The sequence below is a fragment of the Papaver somniferum genome, chromosome 8 (assembly GCF_003573695.1).
Source record: "Papaver somniferum cultivar HN1 chromosome 8, ASM357369v1, whole genome shotgun sequence".
Classification (NCBI taxonomy): domain Eukaryota; kingdom Viridiplantae; phylum Streptophyta; class Magnoliopsida; order Ranunculales; family Papaveraceae; genus Papaver; species Papaver somniferum.
Window position 1 is genome coordinate 48,823,151 of NC_039365.1, and position 20,375 is coordinate 48,843,525.

Here is a 20,375-nt window from a genome sequence, read left to right on the forward strand (position 1 = left end):
GGAGAGAGAGAAATTTTTTTTTATTATTATTACTAATATTATTATTCATAAGATAAAGGAATCTACACAGAAATGGTTGGAAGCCGGGCAACAAGTTGTGCCCGGACGCCTTTCTGAATAGCCCATCCTACCCTTCGAAAAAAAGAACTACCTAATTTGCTATTAGCATCGTAACTAGCTAAGCAATTTGTCAATCTTTTCAAGAAGACAATAAAATCATAACCAGCTCACCCAATATTTCCTTCGTCTCATGGAAACTCCTTCGTTTTAAGGAAACTCCTTCGTTTTAACAAACTCCTTAATTTCATGATATTTCCTTCAAATCATGAAAATAATATAAAACTAGGAAAAGTGCCATGGTATCGGGCTCATTAGCCGGCCGACCATGCCTCAGCCGTGGACGGTCCCACACTAATTCCTTATTTTATTATTATTATTATTATTTCCTTCATCTTACGAAGTTCCTCAGTTTGAGCAAAACCCCGATTTCTTCATATTTCCCCAAATGTTGCTCAAAAATGCACATCCGAAAATATCAAAATTTTCTAGACTGAGGCATGGACACTCTGGTGACATGGGCATATTACCTTGACCAACGAAGGCTGGATCTTTGGCTTGCAAGAGGCCGGTCCCACATATTTTCATAATTTGACCTAATTTTTTCATATTAGGTTCAAACTCTTCCAAACAACTTGGAATTTCATCAAACGATCGTTAGTCGGTCCCTCATTCCGTCATAATTAGGTTTTATCGCATTATTTCAATAAATGATTAAACCACCATTTAATCATCCTTTCACCAACTGGTATTCAAGAGACTTTGGTGTTGGGTCAGTCGAGCATTTGAGAGCTACATGGTCGGACCATCATCCCATGTAGCCGGTCCCTCCTTCACTTTGTGGTTGATTTTCAATAAATCATCAATTGATCAAAATGAGGGTTTCGAATCCAAGGTTCAGAATTCCAGATTCAAATAATTTATGTTGATCCCGTAATCAACACTTTAATTATTATACTCGGTCCAGTTGCCAGTATCTTAAATTAATATTTTTAACTGGTCCCGCTACCAAATAATTCATCAAACGAGCAACACTTGCTCAGACTAGAAATATTGGTTCAACTATCAATATTCAACAGTTCATCGAACGAGCAATATTTGCTCACCTTAACTATGAACATTTATTCGACAATTATACCTCTGTCTTAACAGACATGTTCAATTCATGAATCCTAGAACATTTGTGAATCATGTTCAACTCAGCAATACAATGACTCATCTTCTCATCAAGTCAACAACTGATTAATACGTCTTCCTTGCAGACTCCACAATCACGAGACATCAATCGTGTCACATGGGGGATGTCAACTAGGGTTTTGGTATGGCGGTCTACAGCACGTGTGTTTATCCACGATGAGAATATGAGCAAGTCATGCAAACATTTAGAGGAGTTATCAAAGTAGTGGGTGGACAATCAATCAAGTCTCCGCACGATGAGCAACTGATTTTAACACGATTTCCCACTTCCCCACTATTTGACTCCAGCAACTGTCACACTTCATGGGATCAATGTGTCTACTACTTCTGGTAATATAAATAAGTCTCTGAACCCATGATTGAAATGAGAAGAATTGTGATCCGAGCTATCACTCTAAAGAATTCGATCAATCAACCAGAACTTATTCGAACTCAATAGTTCAAACTTGCAAAAACTGTTAGAGCATTTCTCGGTCGAACTCGTATGCGTTGATATCTCAAGCATGTTTGTCAATGTTAGTGATCAAAATTATAAGTCTTGATTTCTAGTCTATTATAGCTAAGTCTCGGACTAGGATAGAAAGTGTAGTTGAGATCAAGGACTTCATTGCGATTCATCATACAAGTAGAAGAACTACTCAAGGAACCGGTGGAACTTCTCGACAAAAAGGTATGTGAAGACTTGAACTTATCTGTCACTCAAAAGTCTATCTACTCTATCTCCTACTCTTTGAGACAAGAAGTCGTATGCTATATATATAGACTTGGATTACACACATTTGGTATTTCGAGCCGAGTATACCTCGCCTATCTATATCTCGAAATATGTGTTGGTAAGCTTTTCGCTCCGATCAAGTTTATCGTTACCATGTGACAAAAGTCATGATATGTTTCAATCATCTTGAAAATTGCTTTGACGAGAAATGGTGTAACAACTATATAACGTCCTATAAGAATATTTCAATGATTAAAATGAGAGTTTAGATTACATAACCAATGGTGGACATAAACATTGTTTTGGAAACGCATTTATGTCCCAGTCCTATTCCTTGAACCAAAGTTTGCAAACTTTGTTGATCAAGAGAAACTGGAAGATGGCGTGATCCAAGTCCCCGAACTCAGTCCGCGAACTGCCGAACTTCTCATCCCGAGAAATTCTACTGGAGTTGACAAACTAGTAGCGTGAGTACCATTCCGCGAACCGGAGGAAGGTCTCTTACCGAGATTTTCTGCCGGAGTTTGTAAACTCTGCCCGGTTGCTTAAGTTCGCGAACCCAGTGCGCGAACTTGGGAAAGGTTATATATCTAAAGATGATTTCTGAATTTAAACTTATAAAGACTAAGGAATGCAGTTTGCAAACCGTGTCTATAAAGTTCATGAACCGATTCAAGTGAATCAAATCATCTTTGCTTCAATTGTGTCTTGTGTAGTACATAAGATTTCCTTGCAATTGAAAAACTCTCTAACTAGTTCGTTTTGAAGTCATTTGAACTAGTTATGGTGAAGAAATACATGTTTGATATGAAATGCTCATATGGCTAACCATTTGGTTAACTATTGTTGAACCAACAAGTGCATACTTTTGGGTACGATTAACAAACCTTTAAGTGTGCATTGTCAAGTGTGTATAACAAGCTAAGTTTTCGATCTAACAGTTGAGAAATATTAACTTGAATCTAAATCAGGTTTTCATCTAACGGTGAATATTGAATGCTTTGTTACTAAGCTAATATTGATTGCAAACCCTGATTTGAAAGACTATATAAAGGAGACATCTAGTATTGTGCAAAACTAATATCCACACCTTATGTGTGATACTAGTTTGCGTGCTAGAGTCATTTCTCTTTTAACCTTTGGTTTTCTTCTTCTAAAACTAGGTTAATGACTTAAAGACTTCATTGGGATTGTGAAGCCTGACCGATACTACTTTTATCGTAGTTGTGTGATCTGATCTTGCATCTTCTATCGTACGAGCACAATCATATTGATTGAATTGAGATTGATATCTCCGATAGGCAAGATATAAAAATTAATCACAAACACCTTCGTCTCATTGTTTGTGATTCCACAACATCTTGTTTCGCTACCATAAGATTAAGATTGTTGTGAGGCGATTGATAACTCTAGGATACTCTTCGGGAATATAAGACCGAATTATTAATTGGTTCCTGTTCACCTTGATTATTATCAAAAGACGGAACAAAATCTTTAGGGTTTATCTGTGGGAGACAGATCGATCCTTTGATAGACTTGTCTATGTGAGACAGATTTGTTTATTGTCAAAGCCTGCGATTTTGGATCGTAGCAACTCTTAGTTGTGGGGTGAGATCAGCTAAGGGAATCAAGTGCGCAGTATCCTGCTGGGATCAGAGGCATAGGAGCATAACCGTACCTTGGATCAGTGGGAGATTGATTGGGGTTCAACTACAGTCCAGACCGAAGTTAGTTTGAAGTAGAGTAGTGTCTATAGTGGCTTATACAGTGTGTGTTCAATCTGGACTAGATCCCGGGGTTTTTCTGCATTTGCGGTTTCCTCGTTAACAAAATTCTGGTGTCTGTGTTATTTCAATTTCCGCATTATATTGTTTATATTTATAATTGAAATAATACAGGTTGTGCGTTGAAGATCATCAATTAGAATATCCAACCTTTGGTTTTTGATTTACATTGGTTGATCCTTGGATATTGGTCTTTCATACCATCCAAGTTATTCCTTGTATTTGATTAAAGCCTTGCTGATTCTATTAGCTCGAGTAAATCAAATCAAGAGATAGATATTAACTCCTCGATATACTTTATTATAGATTGAGTCTGACTGTCTAGTTGATTCTCTAGTAAAGTATATTGGAGTTAGTGCATACAGATTGCTAAGCGAAATATTGGGTGTTGTTGTTAGACCCCCGCTTTTTCAATTGGTATCAGAGCGGGAAAACACGTTTAAGACCTTACAAGTTTGTGTTTGTAGCGATATGACTCTATGGACAGTAGTGCTATCTCAATAAATGCACCACCGGATCCAGGGATTTCAGAATTCTCTTCCATGACTGATTTAGTAAAATCTGTAGAAGAAATTATATATAAACCTCCACAAAGTTTAAAATCACTTGAAGTGTTTTCAGGACTTGGAAAGAAGCTTGAGAGCTTATCTCTTGATGTTGAGTTATACCTCCAGAAAGAGCAAGAATCTCTTGACAGGCTAAATCAAGTTATGATGAATAATATTCATGTTAAGGTTGATATTGATTTACTAATCAGTGAGAGCAATGCTCCTCCTCAGCGTAATCCAATTAGTTGTTCTAAACTAAACGAATTACAAGAGGAGTTTAAATCTCAGTCATCTGAGTGTATCACCTCAAAGCATGAATTGATTCATTGCTCAATTCCTGATACTTCCTATCAAGATAGTAGTATTGTCTTCTTTTATGAAGAATCTAGGACGTCTCTTTTTATCAAAAGAGTTTCCTTCGCAGTACAAAAAACTATCTGCAGAAACTGCTTTTTATAAGTTAGAAAACAAGAAATGAGAAACACAAATCTTTTTGGGTTCTCTTGAAGTTCTTTGATAGACTCATAAAAACAGTTCCTTCGATGTTTCTCAACACTACAAGATTTAAGAGTTGTTGGAAAGAAACTCTTTCTTGGTGCCATGGTGAGCAAGACATTGTCCACCTCAACACAACTAGTTTGTGTTGAAAGTGCATCCTCGCCAAGAAATGCCCTGCTATGTATACGGTGAGGGAAGCACAACAACTGAGGCGTACAGATTATATTCGGTAAGGCTGTAGAACTCAATTGGACTTTTCTAAAAAGGTATGTCTATAAAATTGAGCAAGTTTTATGTTTTTATTACTTTTTTGTGTACTTATAATGATCCATGTATCTTGATTATCGTTCGTTTCTACCTAACTTGATCTGTGTTTAAGGCTCTTAGATGTTTAGGTTTGAAAACATTAGTTCGGGATGTTTGGAATTCATGGTACACATACCAAGTATGTATAACATCATTTAAAACCAAAATCCAGGGGTTTAAGTTCGCAAACCCCGTTTGCAAACTGCTCCAGGATACGAAAATTCGTTTGCAAACCCGTATGCATACTTGACGTCGATATTCGGTAAACTTGTTTTTGCCGTAACTTCTTCGTCCGAACTCGGATTGACCTCATTATTTTTGCACTCTCTTCCTATTTGAATTCTCTTCAAAATGGAATGAGAAACCTTGAATTTGGATGAGTTAAGATTGGTATTTGTCCTGTCTCTTTTTTTTTGAGTATTTTGCTCCGTTTCGTTGCACTTGTTCCACTTCTCTTGAACCTGTGCACTTGGATTCTTGGAGTACTACTCTTCTAAGCTAATTTGTAGCTTTTACAAGAATGTTTTTGGTGAATCACAAAGAAAGAAGTTCAAGAATGGGCATGGATTCTTGAATGTTCACAATCATCCTTTGTGAACTATGGTGCATGGTCGTTAATGACTTTGTATGTTCTTCTTTGTGAAAATCTTTTTATACGCCTTTGGTAGCTATTCTTGGTGTAAATCCGAGCGAAAAAGATTGATTCTACCTTCTATGGACAAATCATCTTATATGTGCATTAAGAGTTTGTCTTTATGCCTAGGAAACTTCTTATGAGAATTTATTCTTGTTTTTGAGAAGGATTACTAGAGTTTGGAATAGCCATTATTGTGATTACACATAAGCTATGTCCAACGTTTTCATCTTCATGTTTTTAGGTTTATTTGTTTAAATTCTAAAAAATTATTTGGAAGATGATTTTTGCAGTATTAATCTTTATGGTTTTATATATTGTAATTTGTTATGGGATATGTGTGTTTGCGTCCGTGAACTATGATTGTCCCATACCTTGTCAAAAGTAATGTCTTTCATATGTCGATATGCATGTATTGATAAAAGAATGAATGGACTTTTGACAAAATACAAAAGTTAAGCTTATTATGTCAATTATTGATGGAATATAAGTTAAAATCTTTTGTTTACAAGGATTATGTCTATAGTATGCCGTTGTGCAAATAGTGATGGAAAATAGAATAAACCCTTGTGTATTCCGCAGTATTGGTCTTCCCTGATCCATAATTTTTTATGTTACTGTGAGGCTCCGTAATGTGTCTTATGTTGAGCATTAAAACGACCAAGTTGATTATTTTCATGATTAGCTTTGTTGTTGTTCCGTAAGATATTTTATGTCGAGCATAATCAACTAAATTAATCATCTTGTTTGGTTATTTTAGTTATGGCTCCATAAGTTTTTCTCTTGTTTGAGCATTCTTGACTGGGTAGATTGTTTCTCATGATTAACTTATGTCATTTCTCCATAGATTTTCTTATGTTGAGTATGACCAATTAGATTGATTACTTTTGTGATTAGTTTAGTTGTGTATTTCGATTAGATTAATTACGGGTTCTCTTGTGGTTAATCTAATTGAGTTTTTTTTGAGTCTCCATAAGTTTTCTTATGTCGAGCATGATCAATTAAATATATTACTTTTGTGATTAGTTTGATTGTGTATTCTGATTAAATAAACCATGGGTTCTCTTGTGGTTAATTTAATTGATTATTTTTGGATTCAAATTCATATTCGTATGTGATTTTTTATGACCAAAGAAATCCTTCTTTTCTCTTGAAATTAAGGTCGCTCTTGTTGTTCTTTCGGGAATGACATTTAATGGGGGAGAGTTCTTTTGAACTTGTGCTTAATGGTCATATCTTGAGGGGTGTGCGGCTGTGGAATACTAGAGGGGTTATCTTGTATCTTTAAACTCCTTGATGAATGCATTTAGCTTCGGATTTATGATTGCATCTAAATTAGTTGGTATGTATTTTTTTCCTTTTGTCATGAAATGTCTCTTTCGGAAATTTCATTATGATACCGTTCTTGTACCTTTGCCAATTTTATTGACAAAAATGGGGAGAATTAATATGAGGGGGAGTGGTTTCTATGTGAGATGGAGTATTGACTAAGGGGGAGTGATACATATCACCATAGTATTATTGTTGAAGTTGTGATACAATTGAACTTTGACGTTGTGTAATAATACTATGACACTACATTAATAATCGAGACCGATGTTTTCTCATTGTTATAGCTACGGATCTTCAACAGCGGTGATGCTAAACTTACAACCTTTGGGATCACTGGAGTTCTTGGAAGTGACGAAGATTTCGAGGAATGTTGAAGATTAGACATTTGGAATAAGAGCTACTAAAGTTTCTTTATCTTTTTTGTATGTTATCTCAAGCATGTTTGCCAATGTTAGTGATCAAAACTATAAGTCTTGATTTACAGTCTAATATAGCTAAGTTTCGGACTAGGATAGAAAGTGTAGTTGAGCTAAAGGACTTCATGGAGATTCATCATACAAGTAGAAAAACTACTCAAGGAACCAGTGGAACTTCTCGACAAAAAGGTATGTGAAGACTTGAACTTATCTGTCACTCAAAAGTCTATCTACTCTATCTCATACTCTTTGAGACAAGAAGTCGTATGCTATATATATAAACTTGGATTATACACATTTGGTATTTCGAGCCGAGTATACCTCGTCTATCTATATCTCGAAATATGTGTTGGTAAGCTTTTCGCTTCAATCAAGTTTATCTTTACCATGTGACGAAAGTCATGATATGTTTCAATCATCTTGAAAATTGCTTTGACGAGAAATGGTGTAACAACTATATAACGTCCTCTAAGAATGTTTCAATGATTGAAATAAGAGTTTAGATTACATAACCAATGGTGGACATAAACATTGTTGTGGAAACACATTTATGTCCCAGTCCTATTCCTTGAACCAAAGTTTGTGAACTTTGTTGATCAAGAGAAACCGGAAAATGGCGTGAGCCAAGTCCGCGAACTGCCGAACTTCTCATGCCGAGAAATTCTGCTGGAGTTGAAAAACTAGTAGCGTGAGTACCAGTCCGCGAACCGGCGGAAGGTCTCTTGCCGAGATTTTCTGCTGGAGTTTGTAAACTCTGCCCGGTTGCTTAAGTCCGCGAACCCAGTATGCGAACTTGGAAAAGGTTATATATCTAAAGATGATTTCTGAACATAAACTTATAAATACTAAGGAATGAAGTTTGCAAACCGTGGCTATAAAGTTCATGAACCGATTCAAGTGAATCAAATCATCTTTGCTTCAATTGTGTCTTGTGTAGTACATAAGATTTCCTTGCAATTGAACAACTCTCTAACTAGTTCGTTTTGAAGTCATTTGAACTAGTTATGGTGAAGAAAAACATGGTTGATATGAAATGCTCATATGGCTAACCATTTGGTTAACTATTGTTGAACCAACAAGTGCGTACGTTTGGGTACGGTTAACAAACCTAGAAGCGTGCATTATCAAGTGTGTATAACAAGCTAAGTTTTCGATCTAACGGTTGATAAATATTAGCTTGAATCTAAATCAGATTTTCATATAACTGTGAATATTGAATGCTTTGTTACTAAGCTAACATTGATTGCAAACCCTGATTTGAAAGACTATATAAAGGAGACATCTAGTATTGTACAAAACTAATCCCCACACCATACGTATGATACTAGTTTGCGTGCTAGAGTCGTTTCTCCTTTAACCTTTGGTTTTCTTCTTCTAAAACCAGGTTAACGACTTATAGACTTCATTGGGATTGTGACGCCAAATCGATACTACTTTTATCGTAGTTGTGCGATCTGATCTTGCATATTTTATCGTACTAGTAAAATCATATTGATTGTCTTGAGATTGATATCTCCGATAGGAAAGATATAAAAAGTAATCACAAACACCTTCGTCTCATTTTTTGATTCTACAACATCTTGTTTCGCTACCACACGATTAAGATTGTTGTGAGGTGATTGATAATTCTAGGTTGTTCTTCGGGAATATAAGACCGGATTATCAATTGGTTTATGTTCACCTTGATTATTATCAAAAGACGGAACAAAAACTTTAGGGTTTATCTGTGGGAGACAGATCGATCATTTGATAGACTTGTCTGTGTAAGACAGAATTGTTTATTGTCAAAGCCTGCAATTTTGGATCGTAGCAACTCTTAGTTGTGGGTGAGATCAGCTGAGGGAATCAAGTGCGCAGTATCCTGCTGGGATCAGAGGTCTAGGAGCATAACTGTACCTTGGATCAGTGGAAGATTGATTGGGGTTCAACTACAGTCCAGACCGAAGTTAGTTTGAAGTAGGCTAGTGTCTGTAGCGGCTGAATTCAGTGTGTGTTCAATCTGGACTAGGTCCCGGGGTTTTTCTGCATTTGCGGTTTCCTCGTTAACAAAATTCTGGTGTCTGTGTTATTTCAATTTCCGCATTATATTGTTTATCTTTATAATTGAAATAATACAGGTTGTGCGTTGAAGATCATCAATTAGAATATCCAACCTTTGGCTGTTGATTTACATTGATTGATCCTTGGATATTGGTATTTGGTACCATCCAAGTTATTCCTTGTATTTGATTAAAGACTCGCTGATTCTATTAGCTCGTGTAAATCAAATCAAGAGAGATATATTAACTCCTCGATGTACTTTATTCTAGATTGAGTCTGACTGTCTAGTTTATTCTCTAGTAATGTATATTGGAGTTAGTCCATACAGATTGCTAAGCGAAATATTGGGTGGTGTTGTTAGACCCACGCTTTTTCAGAAATCTTAAACACATTCATAATCCTTGATCACCATTGATCTCAGACATTTCCCATCTTCCCTCCTACAGATCGACCCATCCTCTCTTGTGACCGAATTGACTTTGGAACGGCCATTGTCTTGGTTTAGGCCAAAGTCTTACAGATTGATCTCTCGAATTCAAGCACTCACTTTTTGCAGTGCATCTGTGTGAGGTTTAGCAGTTTGCTCGGTTCGAGGAGTCTCCTCCGCATGGCCGTCTCCCCAATTCCTTTAAAACCAACAAATCGTTTTGACCTATCTACATATTGGCGACCACAGTGGGAGATTAATCTCTCGGTTTCAATCCCAATTTTCGCAAATATGGTTGATCTCAGGTCAGGTTCAGTTACAAACCCTAACCCAAATAGTGCTAGCACTAGCAACAATACTGGTGGTGCTCCTGAAACTATTCCCGCTTCTAACAATGACACTAGAAGTACCACTCCTCCTCAAACCAACATCAGAAGCAATCCTCTCTTCGGCCGATCTCCCGAAGAAATTAGAAAAAATCCGCCTACCATAGATGATCTCATGAAAGTGAAAGAGACTCTTGCCAAAAATCAGATTGATATGGCTGTCACTCAGAAGGAGTTATGCAATTATCTCAAGACTCTAACAGACAAGATGTCAGAGAAAACTCAGGAGAAGGAAAAAGCTAAAGAAACATCTTCGGCCGCTGATCCTGAAGTCACTCCAATCCATGTAGTAGATGATGGTGAAGTTCACAAGGCTGCAAACAACCCACCTGCGAAAAAACCATCCAGTTTCATCACTCGTGAAGACCTGGAACGTCTCTTGGAGGAACGTGGAAAAGATAAGACAACCTCTGTCCACCGTCACCAACCTCCATACCCTGCTGCTACACAAAGGATTCCTCTTCCGAAAGGTTATACCTCTCCAATGTTCACCCTTTATGATGGAACATGCAATGCTCGAGAACATGTTTCTCTGTTTCTGGAGGCATTGGGTGAACATGAGCACAACCATGTCCTCCGTCTGAAGGAATTTTCAAAGTCTCTGAAAGGCATAGCATATACCTGGTACAACAACATCGCACCAGGGAGTATCACAAGTTGGGGAGAAATGATTAATGCTTTCTACGGAAAATATTTCTTCGTTTCAGAGAAAATCACCCTCTCTGATCTTGGGAGGATGTTTCAAAGGAGCAATAAACATCCTAATGATTATGTGAAAAGATTCAGAGTTCAATCCATGGACTGTCATGATCCAAACGTCACGGAGCAGCAACTTGTAGACTTATGCATCAATGGAATGATCCCGGTCTACAGAGCTTTACTGGAAAATCTCCGGTTTCAGACTTTCTCAGAACTTCATGAAGCAGCTAAAAGATCAACAACTACTGCACCTGCTTTACTAGAGCGAGCTAAATCTACAAAAGCTGAAGAACCACGAGAAACTCGAGGTAGCAGGAGTTTGATCAACAAACAGTCAACCTCCAACCTTCCACAAACGTTGTTGCAGAAGGGAGCAAACGAAAAACCGAGACACAACGCAAGCATACTTTTTCAGCTCCTTCGAAAGCACAAAGCAAGGATAACCAAACTCGAGATGCATAATCTCCTACCCGACGCATAGGAACTGAACAAGCAGAACCTGAATTCCCTTTTCCCATTGAAGAGGTGATTGAACTACTAGATGTCTGGGTCCAAGATGGTGCAATCAAGTTACGGTATGTCAAGAAAGAACCAACTGAAGAGGAAATGAAAAATCCTCGTTATTGTCGCTTTCACAGATTCGTAAATCATCCCACAAGTGACTGCAGGATTTTGAAACGCATATTCAAAGAAAAAGTCGAATCGGGAGAGCTTAATTTGGGGACTGAAGGAGTACACAGAGACCCTCTCCCGGTCACAACCATCACCCTCTCTGAAACACCTGCCTAGGAAGCGGTTCAATCCTTAATCGAGCATGTATGTAAATTATTTTACTTATCAAAGGCTCAAAGGAAGGACATGTTTGCTACATTGAATCACATCGTGTCAGGGAAAACACGTTAATATTTATCTATTGTTTATGCTTTCTTCACTAAGTTTTCTTGTAAATTATGTATCTTATGGTTGCTTTTGAATTTTAGGTACTTTGGAGTCATTTGGAACAAAAGAAAAAGAAACAGGGCAAAAGGTGCAAATGTTGTCTGAGGCGGATTGTTTCTCACTATATGCTTTTATTTCTTCATCTCTTGCTGAAAAGCATGTCAGCTTTAGTGATGCAGATTTTGTCTGAAAAGCATGACAACTTTAGTGATATATAAAATTGAAGGAAAGAAGTGGATCTGAGAAGTAAAGGACGACTGTTGTTCGTGGAAGAATTCTCGAAGGGCAAAGCATTATTTCATGTGCACGTGCTATTGGGAGCGCAGTGGAGGACAAGGGGCTACTACCTTCTTACAATACTTTTGGTATCTTGTATTAATTTGTTGGGCGCCTATAGTTTTTCTCTTCATTACCTCAGCCCTAAAATCAAGTGAATGTGTTTATCTTCTTCATTACACTCGACCTAAACTTCAGATACGAGTGAGAAAATATGGCTGCAGCTGTTCACAGAGATTGAGAAAGGAATTCAGAGACAAACCAAGGTGATGGTACCATGGTATACTGGTGGTTGTAGTTTTACAAGGAACCGATGGATTTGAGGTTATTGTTGCCGGCAGAAAATTAGTGAAGAACAATTGATTCTGATGTTGAAATCAGAGACGAATGGAAATGATCAAGATGGTGTTTGAAGGTTTGAGAAGGAAATGAAGATTGGGTTTTCGAATTTGGAGAGTTTGGTTTGATTATAGTTCTGATTTGACATGAATCTGAAATTGCAGAAAATGGAAACTAGGGTTTGTGGTGATGAAGCTGTTGCAGATGGGTTTGATGATTGAGGATGAGGAAATAGTGTTGTATGTTATTGTTTCCATGGAGAGGAGAAGGAATTAGTGGTGCTGGTTCAACTGGTTGCATGTGAATCAGAAAGGCTGTGAATCAGAAAGGATGAAATTGAAGAGTAAGCTACGGGGAATAAGAATGGGTCAGAGTTGAATTGAATGAATGACTTGAGACGCCTAAATTGAGCTGAAATTACAAGAAAATATGAACCTGACTTTGCAGGAGGTGGATTTCAGAGAAGCTGTGTGTGACCTGAGATACAAATTTCATAGTTGCTGGTGCTCATTGCAAACTGAGAAGTGTTGGGTAGGAGTTGTCGCTGCGATGGAGAGTGTGCTTCAACTGTTGGTTCTGAGATGAAGAATGAGGTGAGATGCTGCTGAAGGATGTGCAGCTGCAATAGAATGCAGTTGAACCAAGAAGCATTGGTTTTGGCAGTAGCTTGTGCTGCTGTAAAAGAATCAGAAGCTAAGTGTGCAAATGGTAAGGGTCTGGTGGTCGTTGTGAAGCTGAAGTGGGAGAATAAGGTGGAATTCAAATGGGTACAAATTGTGAAGGAGATGGTTCTGGTACTTTTGGCCGTGACCGAATTGGTGGTACCAGGTTTGTGTGACTGAGATGGAGTGCAAGTGGTTGTATAAGGGTTTGCTGGTTTGTTGGCTTGTGGAGCTGGAGATGTTGTTAGTGCTAGCTTTGAGATGCAGTTGCAGGTGGAGACGAGTCTTGGCAGCGAGAGAGGTTGAATCTGTTACTGTGGATCTGTTGCTGCAACAAATTGCTAGAAGCTAATGGGAGCTGCAGTGGATAAGTTGTGCAAGTGATGCAGCTGGTGGTGGATCTAGTTGCAGTTTCTAGATGTGACAGTTAGCAAGAGTGTGCCGTGGCTGTGCTGTTGTTGGTTGTTTGTGGTTGCAGCTAGAGACTCAAAGTTTGAGAAGGTGCAGTGGAAGTGCAGCTGTAAAATGGTATTGTTGCAGCTGCAGGTTTGGATCAATCTACAGCCGAGAAGAGCAAGGTGATTTATGTTGATTATTAGTTGGATTCGCGGCTGAAATAAAGGAGACGAGTTTTGTCAGAGAGGTTTTGCTGCTGGTGTTAGGCAAGGTTCGGTGGCTGCAACAATGGGAACTGATATTGAGTGCATTGCAAGAGCTGAGAAGTAACAGAGTGCCTGAACCAGAACTGCAGTGACAGTGCAAAAAGTGGGCAGAATTGGTGTACCGGTTGTACTAGTTCCGGTTGCCGAATTTCGGAACCGAAAGTGGGAATCATAATATTTCATTGAATCGTGAAGGGGGTATGAGTGGGATGCAAGAGTCGGTGGCCGGATATATGAGCTATGGATCTCGGTTTCGGGCACGTTTTCGCAAGAAATTCAAGAATTGGTTTAGATGGTTCATTTGTGATGTATGGCTCTGAATTGTGAGTGTATGAACTGCAGAGAGTGAGTTGCAGGTGGAGACAAGTTCAGGTAGGCAGAGATAGTTTCACGATGGTCGCATTCCGGTGACAATGACGGATTCCGGTGATCACGTCAGCAATCCGGCGACCCGTTTTGGACCCAGAATTTCCTGAAGAGATGTTTTATCACACGGGCTTGGTGGACATTTATCTATTGGACCTTTGAAGACTTGACCTCAGAAGAGACATAAAAGGAGGATTTTTACAATTTGGGGTATCACGTATTCTATTTGGAGCTTTGGAGATAGCCACTGATAGGGTTTGCTTTGCTTTCATCTTCTTTAATTCATTATTATTGATTATGATGAACTCCATAGCTATGAGTAGCTAAATCTTATATTATTGGTTAAGGATGTAGTCCTATTTCTACAACTTGTGCTTGTGTTATGTATTAGTTTTCTCTCTTTATTATCGTTCACATCTCTACTGTTTTTATGATCACATGATTGATGTATTGTGATAGGACTTAGATGTTCGGTTAGTTAAGTGGCCAATTAATTGAACTTGCATCATTGTCCATAGCTATGTTAGGGTTTTCATCGAGCGATAACCCCAAATACAAGTAGCATGATATGATTACGGTTTGTAGTGATACACTCTTGTAATCATATTAGAGTTTGACCATTGTCCGAATTGTCATGTGATGTAGTTTTTACAAGTGGTAAATATAGGATTCGATTCTCGTACTTTTATGAAAATTTGGTTTTTTGATTAAAAGAAAATACTAAGACAAACCAATAAAATTTGATTCTTTTTAACCAAGGAGAGATGAATCTAGGGTTTTGGATTCCACTACTTCCAATATTTGTAAAATCAATAATTAAAACTTTGACATAATACTCCTAATTTATTCCAAACAATCCGAACTCAATCTCATGCTTTGGAAGATATAACTTTATAAGCTCTATTTTTTTATGACTTTCGTCACTTTTTTAGGACCTAATTTTCCTTCGTTTATAAAAGATCGGCAACTCAGATTACCCAAAACGGTTTTTACGAAGCATTCAAAGAAGAGAAAAATTTTAGACAATCGAAAGCACAAATATGAAATAAAATATGTCAAAGAATCACTATAATAAAAGAAGGTGATGTTTGACTCTTATATTTGAGAGTCATTCGGTGGACAGGATTTATCGGAGATGGTCATCCGGCGGCCCACAGCGTCCGGATCGAGCTTTGACTTGGACCGCGGAGAATGATAGGCTATGTTACGGGGTGGGTCACGGGTCGTTAGATGCAAATCCGTATCATATCAAAATCGCTTTCTCTTTCCACCTCTTTTTCTTTTTGCGACAGGGGAGACAGATCGAGAGATGGTTTCCCTTACAGTAACAATGGCAATTCTTAATTAGAAGGAAAAAAAAAGGTGTATGATCTTTTCTGTGAAGATTAGAGCTGTGAAGGATAAGAAGAAAGATGAAAAACTTGGTTAGTAAACTCAAATTCTAGGGTTTGCTCTGTAATTTTTAGCTTTATCTCCTGTTCTTAATTCTTCAATTTAATCTCAGATTTTGGTCAATGGGTAATTTGAACAATGGGTGTTTGGTCAGATTTCATTCCTGATTCGTGGTAATCTCTTCTCCTTTTAATTTTTGTCGTCTCTTAGACAAACCCCGGGCCTTTACTTTTTGCTTCGGGTTGTGATTGATTTTTGGATAGTTGGTTTTTGTTTTGATTTTTGTAGGTGCAGAGATTCTAATCTGAACGATGGGTGTTTTAGTATGTATTTGAAATTCTTATTGGCACATTGTGTTTCGATGTTATGATGAACGACCCAGATAAAATAACAGGTAAATTCATTGTCTCCGAAATTCATAGTCTTCTATGTTTATACGAATCTCATGTATAGGAATTCATGGTTGTTTTGTGTATACTGAATAGGTTTTGGGAATTACTACTTTCAATTTAAGGCCATTGACGTTGTTTCGCTTTTAAGTCCTCATTAATATTTAATGTGGCCATTTGTTTTTGGTGGTATGTATTCATTTTTCAGATAGCATTATTTTTAAATAGGTTGTTTGTATTTTTGAATTCTAACTCTTTTGGAAAAGTCTTAGGTTGTTTGTATTACTTTAGAAGAGGATGGCATACAATCTCACAGTTAATAGAGAAAGTCACTGTTGTTACCCGGATAGGGATGGTGTATGTAGACTTAATCTACGATGCTTTGGGAAGCGCTGATAATTAGATGCATAAATCCTAGCTTAAGTGTCTGTTAAAAACATTGACCAATTATCTCTTTATTGGAACGGTTTGTACCGTGATACTAATATAAATTATGTGTTTCATTAAAATTTGTGTTGTGTAATCTCTATTCATTTTTAAAACATGGGTATAATCTCTATTCTTGCTGATTTTGGTTTTTCCAGCTACGCTGATTTCCAATCCCATTGCTCTAAGCTCCGCATCATACTAAACTTAACTGCATATATATCTCAGCACCTGTTGTATTCTATATGGAGGTGTATGTATTTCTTGCAGCTGATTAATGACCAATGGATCAATAGTGAATTTTTGACTGCTGTTGTTTGTCTACATAGGAAGTGATTTTTTATGCCTACAAAAGTATTTCAGTTGGATTCTTGCCTATCCCAATTGAAGTATTGTTAATTTGATCAGGGTTTTGTTTTGTTGATTTCGATATCAATTGTAGTAAAACTATTTTACACTGTTTTACAACCTGATATAGGATAGGAACTTTCCGAATATCAGTGGCCCAATTCTTTGTTAGTATAAAGAGGAATTTAACACTATCATCTGTTTAGAAACTTGGGTTGTTGGGTTTATCACCATATCGGTCTTTACCCGTGATTGTGATGAAAGGGTTAGTTTTTATGTCCGGTAACTACTTCAGTTTACTTGGTGCAGAGAAGCATATCCATATTGAAGGTTTATGAGTCGATATCTGCTTTGCTAATCTGCATTCCAAATGTTTTTGGATTTTCTTTTTTAGGTGTGGTCTCTGATTACGTTGTCTGTGACAGAGAGGGATAAGGAGCACCGATGTTACACTTTTTCTTATACTACAACCTCATGTCCTGCAAGGCTGTGCAAGGGCTGGGAAATGTTGGTTCCAGGTAACCATCTGGATGCAGCTAATTTATTGCAGCCGGTGCATTGCTTTGCCGGATTGGATACCGTGGAATCTTGAGATGGTATGGGGTATGGTGGTGATGCTGTATCAGGAATGTTGTTGTGTGAAGGTGCTTTTGTGTAATTTTCTAATTAGATTGGATTGAAGAGCGCTGTATTGGCTATATGTCATGTTACCTATCCTGTAGTATTATGCAACTTATGTGGTTCATCGATGGCTGAGTGGAAAGGACTAGAATGGGTGATGTAAGGTAATTCTATTCTGTACGCCTTTATTTTTCTTGGAGCGGCTGTCTTATCAGTTTCCTGAATATTGTGTATGATGATTTATCTAAACCTGCGTGGTTTCAAAATTATTGCTAAGAATCGTACAATTTTTATGGTAGAACACTAACTATAGTATTGCTGCAGGTAGACGCACAATGGGATTTTCATGTTGATGAGCAAATGCAAGTAATTGATAAGGATGGTAAGTTGGCGTGTCATTGATTTTCTTGCTGAGTTTAAATTTTCTATGTATATTAGCGGTTTTAGTAGTCTCTTACGGAGTGGGATTTTGATTATTAGGTTCCTAACTTTTACTACAATGTTGATGTGCACGGAAAAATGACGCTTAATCATATGGCAACTGCAGAAGGGATTTCAGGTACTAATCTTATAGTGAATCTTACTTGAAAGTCTTCTAAATTAGTAATCATTGAAGGTTGGGATCCCTGGGAAGTAACAGTTATGATTGTTAGGTGGCCAATGGGGCTGCGGATTCTATGAGAGAGATGCAAGCCCTGGCATGGTGTATGTGAATGTCATAATTAGTAGAAAGTAGTTCTTTAGGAATTGGATCTCAAGGAGGGATAGGCTACAGTGTCCCTGACGCGGCACTGTAAATCCTGTGTATGACATAAACTTGAAAAATGTATGTGGGGGTAAGAATCTCTGCTTACTTGGGAAGAAAGCCCATACAAAAGGAAAGTGTACATGAGGCAATGGTTCAGTTGACCAAAAGATAGTTATGTTATAATTTCAGAAATATCAGTGTAATTTTCTCTTCATTTGTATAATGCCCTCAGTATCACTTCTGAAAGCTGATGGCCTAGCCATGCATGAATCAATGGTTTTGGTGTGAGTGCGTGGAGTTTATGCACTGATTAGGGTTTCTCAATTGATTTGCAACCTACAACTGTGACTGATATTGTAAATTTTTTTTTTTAATTCCTTCCCTTTCAGTTTCTTAATTGATTGTTCTTGAAGAGGAGTTTTTTCCGTTACGAGATAGAAAATCCTCAATTTAGCGGTTACATTAACATTAAACCCTCTGCAGGGTTTGGACGATTTACCAAAGAGACAGTGTCCATCAAAGAAGATCATTCTCCAAGAATTCACTTGACGTCTCCTTCTTCAAATCCGTGAGTTCTCCATGTAAGGAAAATTCTTCATCAAAGTAGATAGTGATAAGAAATGTTTTAAAAGATCTCTGAGGTTTTCTTTGATCCCAAACGATGTGGCTTCTTCGGCGAAAATAACTTCCTAAGAAGAAATTAAAGCTTTCTCATGACGTGAAACAAAACAAGAATGTCGCGAACTATTCTTTGTTTATCGGTGGCCTTATTCCTCTTGATGAAGCTACAAAAAGATGGCCTTGGAGATATCAAGCAGATGAGGTAACACTTATGAGCACCTATCTTCTTTTTAAGTAAAGTAAATTGCATTGCATCCATGTATTTTTATACTGGAAATACAAGTTATGTCCAGTGTGATTCGATTGCTTTTAGGCTGATACGCTATTTATGCCTTGAGGAAAAGAATATTTTATGCGTTTACTGTAGAAAAAACTTTGGTTTTGAAAAGTAAACTGCATTAGTGAAAGTGGCACCACTATATGGGACTCATAGACTTAACAAATGGAGTTTTCAACCAGATTATCACCATTCTTGGAGATGGTTCTTGCAATTTAGATTATCTAATCTTAATCAACTTAGCATTGAAACATTCGTAGCTTAGTGAGACATTTTCAACAACTAAAGTCCGAAAGATTAAAAAACATGTCTATAACATTACACAAATGGTACTGAAGGACTCACTTGCGATATGATAACATTCAATGTGTTTGAGAATTTGTAAATTGGTGTGGTACATCTGTAATGCCTGATTCAGAATTACCAGTTGGTTCCTGGTGGTGTTATCGTTATACTTAATGTTTCAGGTACCTATCGGGTTCCTCTCACTCATAACCTCTGTTGTGATTCACCAAATCATAACAATTTTTTTTTTATGACTTTAAACCAGAGTTGGTTCAATTCTAAGAAACAAAGATTAGTGTCAGCTATCTCCCATTTATTTAACATGTTAGCATTTTTAGACTTTTGTATTCGTTCATGGAATTACCATTTTTGGTTTCGCGTTTTCAAACTGTTTTGTTGTGTATAGGTGGATGGAAATCACGATGGCGGTTTTGGAGAACGTATTTATTTTCTTGAACACTTGGACACTAACGAGGGAAATTGAGAGGTTGCTTTTGTCAATTGGGTTAGTGTGTCTGAACACAAAATGAATGAGAATTACCGGGGACAATGGAACATATTCCACGTATTGGTTCACTTCTTTTTGTTTGATTTCTGAACTGTTCATTATGTAAATTCTGAAAGTATTAGGTGTGTTTTACTGTGATGCTATGTCAAATCATTTTGCATAACAAATTAAATATGTCTAGAACGAATTTAGGTGTCTTTAGGTTTTTTGTCTAGAACAAATTTAGGTGTCTTTAGGTTGACAAGGAATAAGAAGGTATTCTTAAGCGTGTGACGGTGTTTCGTATAATTTATCTCATTAATTATGACGTAGGACAGAAGCAAAGAGGGTCATTTCAAGATCCATATCTGAGACCAGGGGGGCTATTGGCACACAGAATGGCACGCCTCAATGTTTGAGTCTTTTGTCATGGTGGCCTTTTCACTCCTAAATAATTTTTTCTTTTGACCTGATTTACTTGGGTGTTAATTCTACATT

At 37.4% G+C, this 20,375-nt stretch overlaps 1 long non-coding RNA gene across 5 annotated transcripts; it reads left to right on the plus strand.

Moving 5' to 3' along the window:
- The first annotated feature begins 15,548 nt into the window (after positions 1 to 15,548).
- On the plus strand, positions 15,549 to 20,048 carry LOC113304649. 5 transcript variants are annotated; one of them, XR_003338282.1, is made up of 10 exons: positions 15,549 to 15,707; positions 15,788 to 15,848; positions 15,964 to 16,069; positions 16,161 to 16,253; positions 17,233 to 17,623; positions 17,784 to 17,841; positions 17,940 to 18,018; positions 18,691 to 18,788; positions 18,905 to 19,030; positions 19,797 to 20,048. It is a non-coding gene; the product is annotated as an uncharacterized LOC113304649 (long non-coding RNA). The 5 variants fall into 5 exon arrangements; XR_003338278.1 differs by having other exon boundaries at positions 15,550 to 15,707; positions 18,691 to 19,030; XR_003338280.1 differs by having other exon boundaries at positions 15,550 to 15,707; positions 17,264 to 17,623; positions 18,691 to 19,030.
- The last annotated feature ends 327 nt before the right edge of the window (positions 20,049 to 20,375 follow it).